Below are 8,276 nucleotides of genomic sequence, written 5' to 3'. Positions count from 1 at the left end.
TAGATGAGGATCTAGCTCAAAAGAGATTAGAATGAGCATTAGCCCACAGGAATTGGATAAGGCAGATGTGGAGAAGGAAGGCAATGTGGGAGGATGAGGTAGCTGTGGAGAGGGGAGGAGGAAAGAGAAGAAAATGGGTATTTAGATGTCCAAAAGAAAAGTGGAATAAGGATTGTGTTGAACCTACTGCTAGGAAAGGAGAGAGAAAGATTAGTCAGATGATGACTGGTTGTTTCTATGGTCAAACTCATGGTCTTTTTTTACCTGTTTTTCCTGATCCTACTTCTGCTGGAGGTGGAGTGATTGGAAAGTCAATTATTGATGTTTATGATCAATATGACTTTCCAGAGATATGGGAGGATATCAAGGAGCATGTTGGAGATGAAGAGGTATTTTTGATCATTGACAATGCTAAGACTCACTTGCCTTTCAGGAGAGAAGCAAAAGTAAAAGTTTTATTAGTCTATCTAAAAAGGCATCTCGGTCCAGCCTACGAAGCCGTGAAATCTATGAATCTTCGCCAGTGCACCCTTAGGAGCATCAACACCGTCATCCTCATCATAACCCTGATCGTAGATGTTGCCATCAGCCTCGGTCTCAACTGCGGAGAACGGGGTCCTATCCGTGGTACTGAGGGAAGGAGAATAGAATCCTACCCACCAGACGGGCGCCTCCTGATACATGGGCTTCACAGGGTTCTGCTCAAGGGTGGGGCGTTGATCGAACACGATGTAACGTCTAGGTCGGCGCTTGAAACTGAACGACCTCTTCTTGACGGACATGCTGGGCGCACACCTAAAGAGCTTGGAACCCGTATCGTATAGTATCCGGCGATAGTGACGTTTGTTCTTGGCCGAGAATCCGATCCATTCCCCATTGCATTCCTGTTGGTCATACAATAGGGGACCGTCGACCTGCTTCTGGGCGTTGACGGCACCGGCGTAACCGATGGGCGCGACCCCCACCAGATTGGAAGCGGGGGGCGGAGTATTGCTAGGTGGTGTCAGGAGACGATGGAACAGCGTCCAGTTGGGAGCGGCCAACGACTGTTGGGAGAAACAGATAATGCGCATGTAGATCGGGCGACGCCAAGTGAGACGGAAATTGATGGAAAGTTTCTGAACCTTGATGATAGGATGATAACATAGATGCTTGCGCTCCTCGAATTCGGACGTCATAGCATCCGCCAGGGCCCTGACATTGCCTCAGCGATGATGTCCCGGTCGGATGACTTGCCATGTTGGGAGAAAGAAATTGCGATCGTCGCCCACCGTGGGGGCTGTGACGATATAGTGACTCTGATCCTCCAGGGACGGTAGGGGACCTCTCGGGATGGTGCTATGCCAATTGACATGCTTGCGATGCGCTACGGCAGCATGCACCTTACAGCAGAAGCACCGTGTGGGCATCTTTCTCTAATAGTGACGATAGTACCGATGACGAAAAGGGTAACGACGACGACGAACACCGTAAAAACGACGTCGATAATACCTCATACCCTCCTCTGATTCGGAATCTGATGGAATGTCCTCGAGCGTATGATAGACCTCCGGATGATGTTGACGTAGGTATGACTCAGTGACAGATGGGGCCGATTCACTCTGTGATGTTTGATATGACTCGTCGTCTTGTTGACTCATAGGCGCATGTGTGTGTGTAAACCTTTTATTCTTCCACTATCTCACCTACTAACTAAAGTAATCGGAGTACGGCATGAGATACAGCCCCCAGCCCAAGGCCCCCCTTAAAGAAATCCCCCTCGCGGGCCACCTGCCACAAAAACAATCATTACATCAACGCGCAACAAAAGAAACAACAGCCCAGCGCCCGCACCTACACCCAACCCTACCCCTAGCAACATTAGCCAAGCGTCCACGGCCCCGAGTCGCAGGCGCCACCCGAAGGCGGTTCCCCGGGGAGCTCCCCATTAAGCGACTGTACCCCCAAGCCATTACAGCAAGGGCTATACCGCAATGTCGACAACAAAACCGAACGGTCAGCGGAGTTCGGGACAGGTCAGTCGTCGTCATATTCGTCTGGGCCAGATGAGGAAATGTAGATTGCCGAGCCGTCACTGCCAAGCATTTGGCCGTGGCCCGAAGGGGGGCGGGCCACACCAGTTGAGCCACACCCCAAAAGAGGGGGTGGCGAAGGTCAATTTCTCCGGGTCAAAGCCATCCCCCCCATAGGGGTTCAGGAACACCGGGTTCACGCGGGGGCCCCAGCTCGAAGCTGGGAAAAGACAGTGAGGGGCGCAAGGCCCTAAGGGCCCAAGCAGGCGAGAAGGAGGACCAAGGAGGAACCGGAATTGCATGAGTGTCCGAACGGTCGCTCCGAAGAGGGGGGGAGGACGGCCTCCCTATACGACCAACTGTATCCTGGCCGGAAACCAAGGACATCCGACCGACAAGCAAGAGCAAAAGAACGTGGGGAAAAATAAGGACCGTAAGGTCCACTCGGTGCCGTATCAATAGGCAAACAAAGGAAAGCGAGCCAACGGAGCACAAAAATGTGAACCTTCCGAAGGTGGGGAAGTTAAAGACTTGAAGCCATCGTGAGAAGCTCTTCAAGGGCGTTTGATTGGGTGAGCCCCCCGAACACCGCACTGATACACCTAACCCTCAGAGTTGAAAAGAAGGAGACTGTGTGTGTGTGTATGTGTATGTGTGTGTGTGTGTGCGCGAAAGAAAAAAAAAAACAGGGAAGAGTAGGAGTGGTAAATATTTATGATGCAAATGCACACACAGACCCCTGTCACAACAACCAAACAACCAAAAGAGGAAACCTTGGCGTAGAGTCCCACCACTCCCACTTTGACTATAATATTAAATAGTCAGAGTGGGAGCACGTGACACCCATTGGGAGTGGTACGTACCTCGCTTAGGATATAATGGGACACATTTTCGCCGTTGTGAAGGATTCATTCCAACAATCAAACCACCACCGCCATGACTCCCATCAATAAAACACAAAACCTCTCTCTCCATGCTTCTCCAATACTTCCTGAGACTCCTCCTCCTCCTGTTGCGAATAATAGCGAATGTTCTGTATGCCTACGACCGATCCCTACACATCGAGCGAGATGAGCGAACTACCTCTCCTCGAACGCAAACCATCGCCGATACCGACGCCGACCCAATGGAGGAAATGGAAGGCGGAAGGCGAGGCCATGAAAGTACTCCTCAACATAATGGACGGGACCTCGATGCCATCATCACCACCTCAACTCCGATCGATTGGTCGCCCACCCCGCAACCCAAACCGAGTTCCCGGCTAGTGGCAACACCTGACCTCAGAACAATTGTCCGACCCGTTCCTCGCGGAAGAATCTGTACAAAATACCTGCTGGTCACTTACCCCCGTTGTGACGATCTCCCGACTGAACCGATTATCGACACTTGCAGACAACGTGGTCTTCACCTCGTACTTGGACAGGAACGTCACGCAGATGGAGGAATTCATTACTACGCTCTCATCCGTCGAGTAGATGGAAAACGGTTCGAAACCACAAACATGCGATGTCTCGAGGTGGAATTCGGGGGCCGTGTTTATCATCCAAACCTCCAAACGGTTTACCGAACTCCAGAAAAAGCGTGGGATTATTGCCGGAAGGAAGGACGGGTGCTCGTACAGGATTTCGAAAGGGAAGATTGTGGGGGACGCGGTACAGGAAAATGTAAGGATAGAGATGCGTTGCTTGGATGTTTCGCTGCAGAAACTAAGGATCAAGTGAGTAAACCCCCTCACCAGCTCCCCAAACAGGCGGTCGATACAGAAAGACCTTGTATATTCCTCATTGTCGTTCATTTGGATTAGAATCATGGGGGGGGATATACATGTCCTGGGGACCATAGGCTGACGGGATGAAAAAAAGAGTTTCTCGAGAATGTCCGTAGTGTAGCTTCGAGACTTTATCTCGGTAGCTATAATAACGTTCGCATGGTAGCGGAGAAACATTATCCGACCGTAGAAAATGTATATAGATCTCCTTATCCTGTTGAGAGTTGGGATTTGCCTTCGGATTTAGTGGTTTGGTGTAATCGTTTCCTTTCATTGTATCGCGATGATTCATGTAGGGGTATCCTTGGTTTATGACCTTTGGCCTTGATCTTATACGGTCCTACAAGGACCGGTAAGACTGAATGGGCGCGGAGTTTAGGGTCTCATATTTTCTTTTCGGGTTTCTTTAATCTTTCCTTGTATCACGAGACTTACAAGTATGTGGTTTTTGATGATGTGGAATTTACGCGTATGGATGTATTTAAATGTTGGTTCGGTTCACAGGCTGAGTTCACCAGTACGGACAAGTACTGTCGGAAAACTCAGGTAGTTCATGGTTGCCCAGTTATAGGTTGCTTTAACCATGACCCTTGCTTAGCGAACTGGGCCAATGCGGAATGGATGGATGGGAATTGCGTGTTCTTTAATGTAATTGATAAATTGTATTGCTCTTAAATATGTTACTCTCTAGGGGAATGTGATGGAGGAGGGGGCTTCGCCCCCTATCCCATCCGTAGCACTTTCTCCAGACGGTATTCACCACCATTGGACCCCACCACTAACCTAAAGAGAAGAAAATGGGTATTTAGATAGCCAAAAGAAAAGTGGAATAAGGATTGTGTTGAACCTACTGCTAGGAAAGGAGAGAGAAAGATTAGTCAGATGATGACTGGTTGTTTCTATGGTCAAACTCATGGTCTTTTTTTACCTGTTTTTCCTGATCCTACTTCTGCTGGAGGTGGAGTGACTGGAAAGTCAATTATTGATGTTTATGATCAATATGACTTTCCAGAGATATGGGAGGATATCAAGGAGCCTGTTGGAGAGGAAGAGGTATTTTTGATCATTGACAATGCTAAGACTCACTTGCCTTTCTGGAGATGGCTCAGGAGAAATGGAATTTCTCTGATGGAAATTACACCCTATTCACCAGACCTTAATCCAATTGAAAATGTTTAGTCTCTTGTGAAAGACAAGCTTCATAAGCACTATCCTGAGCTGTTTCTCCTGAAGGGCCCTGTCAATGAGATCAAAAAAATTATAGAGGAGTCTATCACTCATTGTTGAGAACTTCTGGACCTAAAGGTTTTTGATACTTTGGCAGGATCAATGGTAGATAGGGTAGAAGCAATTATTAAGGCTGATAGATGGTATACTAAATATTAATTTCTACTATGTATTTATATTTTTTAATTTTCTTTTGGGTTTTCATGATAGTGGGTTAGTAGGGGAGTGTGGTTGTCATTACCGAAGATTTTCCGACCATTGACAGTTAATGAATTTTGTCCCCGGACAATACTACCCGAGCGGGGTCCCGGAGAGGGAGTCCTACCTGCATCAAGCATCTTGCATACTCCTGCCACAATTGAATATGCCTAGGCCACAGTGGCATCGGCTTTCTCAGATTGGGTATCGGGAAGTTGAACTTCCAACGGTGTCTGGGCATCATGCGAGGCTTTCTGAGAACTCAATAGCTGTACTTCCGGCGAGGTCTACTCTCTATTAAAGTCTGGTGGTGATGATGCCATTGCCGAAGAGGAGGCGTAGATGCTGTCGTCCAGTCTAGTCACTTCGGAGTTACAGCCTTCCTTCAAATCCATAGGAGTGTTCTGAGCCAACACCTCAGAGTTAGGCAGGACATCTTTGGTTACCAGTAGGGATGGGAATGGTGGTGTAGCCTCACTGGTCGACGGGAGACTCACAGGTGGGGAACTGCCAAGCACCCGTGATGTATATCAAGGAGCAGGCCAGGGAGGGCGGGAACGATCTGCTTTTTCCAACCTTCATCGATATTGATGGCCCTCAAAAACTGTGGTCCCAGAAATAGAGCAGCAGATTGTTTAGCGGAAGACGCCGACTGCGCACGGCGCCTTGTCCCAGCGGTAGGGGAGTTGTAATCGTCATCCTCCAGGTTATCTAATCTGAACTTTGGGGTCTCATAAAGAGCCCTTTCTCCAGATGACATCCTGGCCAGAAAGGAAGGAGTGGACAAGTCAGCCTTGCATGCAGGGGCCTGGCAGAGAAAACTGGGCATCTTACTTTGGACGGCCCTAGCGAGGGGAGGGGTAGCAGACCATGAACTTGCCTCAACTATAGCCATAGTCGAGTCACTTTTGGTTGGTAGTATAGAGGATTCAGGGAAGATGGCCTGAGAGTCTTTGGAGGGGGAGGGTGCTGGGACTGGAGAGTATTCCGAGCCGTGATCAGAGTTGAACCGAACAAAGAGTCCTGTGATGGTGTCCTTGTTCAAGCCACACATGGCTGAACAGCCTCTCCCGATTAGGAAACCTCTCACCAAAATTTCTACATCTTTCATTATGGCAATGGTCGTGTCAGCGACCGTCTGCTGAACCAAGTCATCAAACTGTTGGTTCACTGCATTTCGACACCCATGACAGTAGTGAAACTGTAGGAAGTTAAAGTTTCCTTTGGGTGCAACATATGACCGTATCGTTATGGGGATAAGGCCACAGTCAGCCTCAGTAGTAGGCACAAGAGACAAGACTGTACAGGCTGTCTCAAGCGAGGAGGAAAGGTTGGAGTCGAACTGAACAGGGGATGATATCCTTGAACGGGGGGAGAATCCATGAAAGAGGAGGCTGTCGAAGACGCCATCCTCACCCAAACTATACTCAGTGATTACCAGGACCAGACTACAGATATCTCACACTCAAGTATCTTCTAAGCGAGAACCACTACTTCTAACCGACCGCCTGAAACAAAAAACACAAACAAGTACCAGTAGATGAAGAATTTATCGCGAGCGAAATAAGGTAAAGTATTGGTGCACTCACTTCCAACATGGAGCGCAAGAAGTAGGAAAGGTACTTAGAATTCAATCTAATTTTATTTATATTAGTACTACCAACACTGGCATATGACCAGTCTCCCCCACGCCCCATAAAACAAACTATCTAAAATACACTACTGCAGACTATTCCACCTCGCAGCCACTCCTTCCAAACATAAATCCAAAAATCACTACCTAAGTGGGCTCACGGGCGCTCACAGCAACTATTGCTGCCCCAGATTAACGCATCTTCCTACCTCGCTATCCAGCCACCGCCTCATACCCTCACCCTCATCCGCCCCCAACACAACCTGACTCACATACTCCACAAAAGAAACATACAGTCTATTCCAACATTCCTCCATCCTCTTGTAATGCAACCCAAGATCCAAGTAACCCTCTGCCAACACCATGCCGCAGTAGGGGCAGCATGATTCCTTCAGTAACCCATTTATCTTAGCCCACCTCAAAACCACCGACGTCCGCGTCGCCAGGTTCAGCTCATCCCACCCCAAATGTTGGGAGTACCAGTATCGATTGCGACAAATCCACAGACACCGGGGACATCTTTCGAAGTGTTCTGTGAAAGTGGTGCATTTCTTCGTGGCTGCAGCGGCAATGGCGGTACCACAACAGTGACAATCGCACTGTTGCTAGTTAGGCAAGAAGAACTACTTTTTCGATAATGTCACCTCACCAGGGAGTATGCAGCCACTGCCATCGTGTCTCTTCTTGCACCAGGTGCAGGTCGTAGGGTCTCCTATCAACACCGTCCCCCCATTCCTTTCTACCACCAGTGTGCCGTCAAAGGAATTACCTGCCACAACCAGCTCCCCATCTATTAGTTTGACATGTCGAGGGACCCCCAGGCCTAGCCACCGATGCTCTGTCCACCAATACCTCTATCTCGGGACTGCCGAATCTTTATACAAGTCTTCATCAGTAGATCGTCCCCTAGCATAGTGGGGGCACTTAGTCCAGTGGTGCCAGTCTTCCTTCACATCATAGCCATCATGGCCTACCATGCCAGTCCTACCATGGATCCTCATCCAAACGTAGAAATCTATCCGGGTCAGGCCTCGGAGGTGCCGAGGTGCCTTTAGTTCTCTAGCATCATAACTGTGTCCTTCTCTAGCATGCCAGGTCCCCCATTCCTCTTTTCGAAGCTCTCGAGCCAGAGCCGCATGTCCGACCTCAAAGCTAACCCCTTCCCAAAGGAGGGGGTGCAAGGGGCATCCGATATAGGCCTTAGCCTTCAAGTCAGCCATCTCGTTGCCATCAATGCCCATGTGGCTGGGCACCCAGCTGAAACTAACGCACGAGAATGTATTCAACAGGGGTGCCATTACCTCCTACAACTCAGCCGAGTCACCATCCAAAAACATGCTGTCAATCATAATGAGAGCCGGCACACAGTCTAAGAAAACATAAATTGGACGTCTTTTAGCCATATCCTGTGCAGGCCGGAGGGCACACACAACGGCAA

This window comes from Tuber melanosporum, assembly GCF_000151645.1.
Source record: "Tuber melanosporum whole genome shotgun sequence assembly, scaffold_11, strain Mel28".
Classification (NCBI taxonomy): Eukaryota; Fungi; Ascomycota; class Pezizomycetes; order Pezizales; family Tuberaceae; genus Tuber; species Tuber melanosporum.
Note: the sequence above shows the minus strand (reverse complement) of the source record.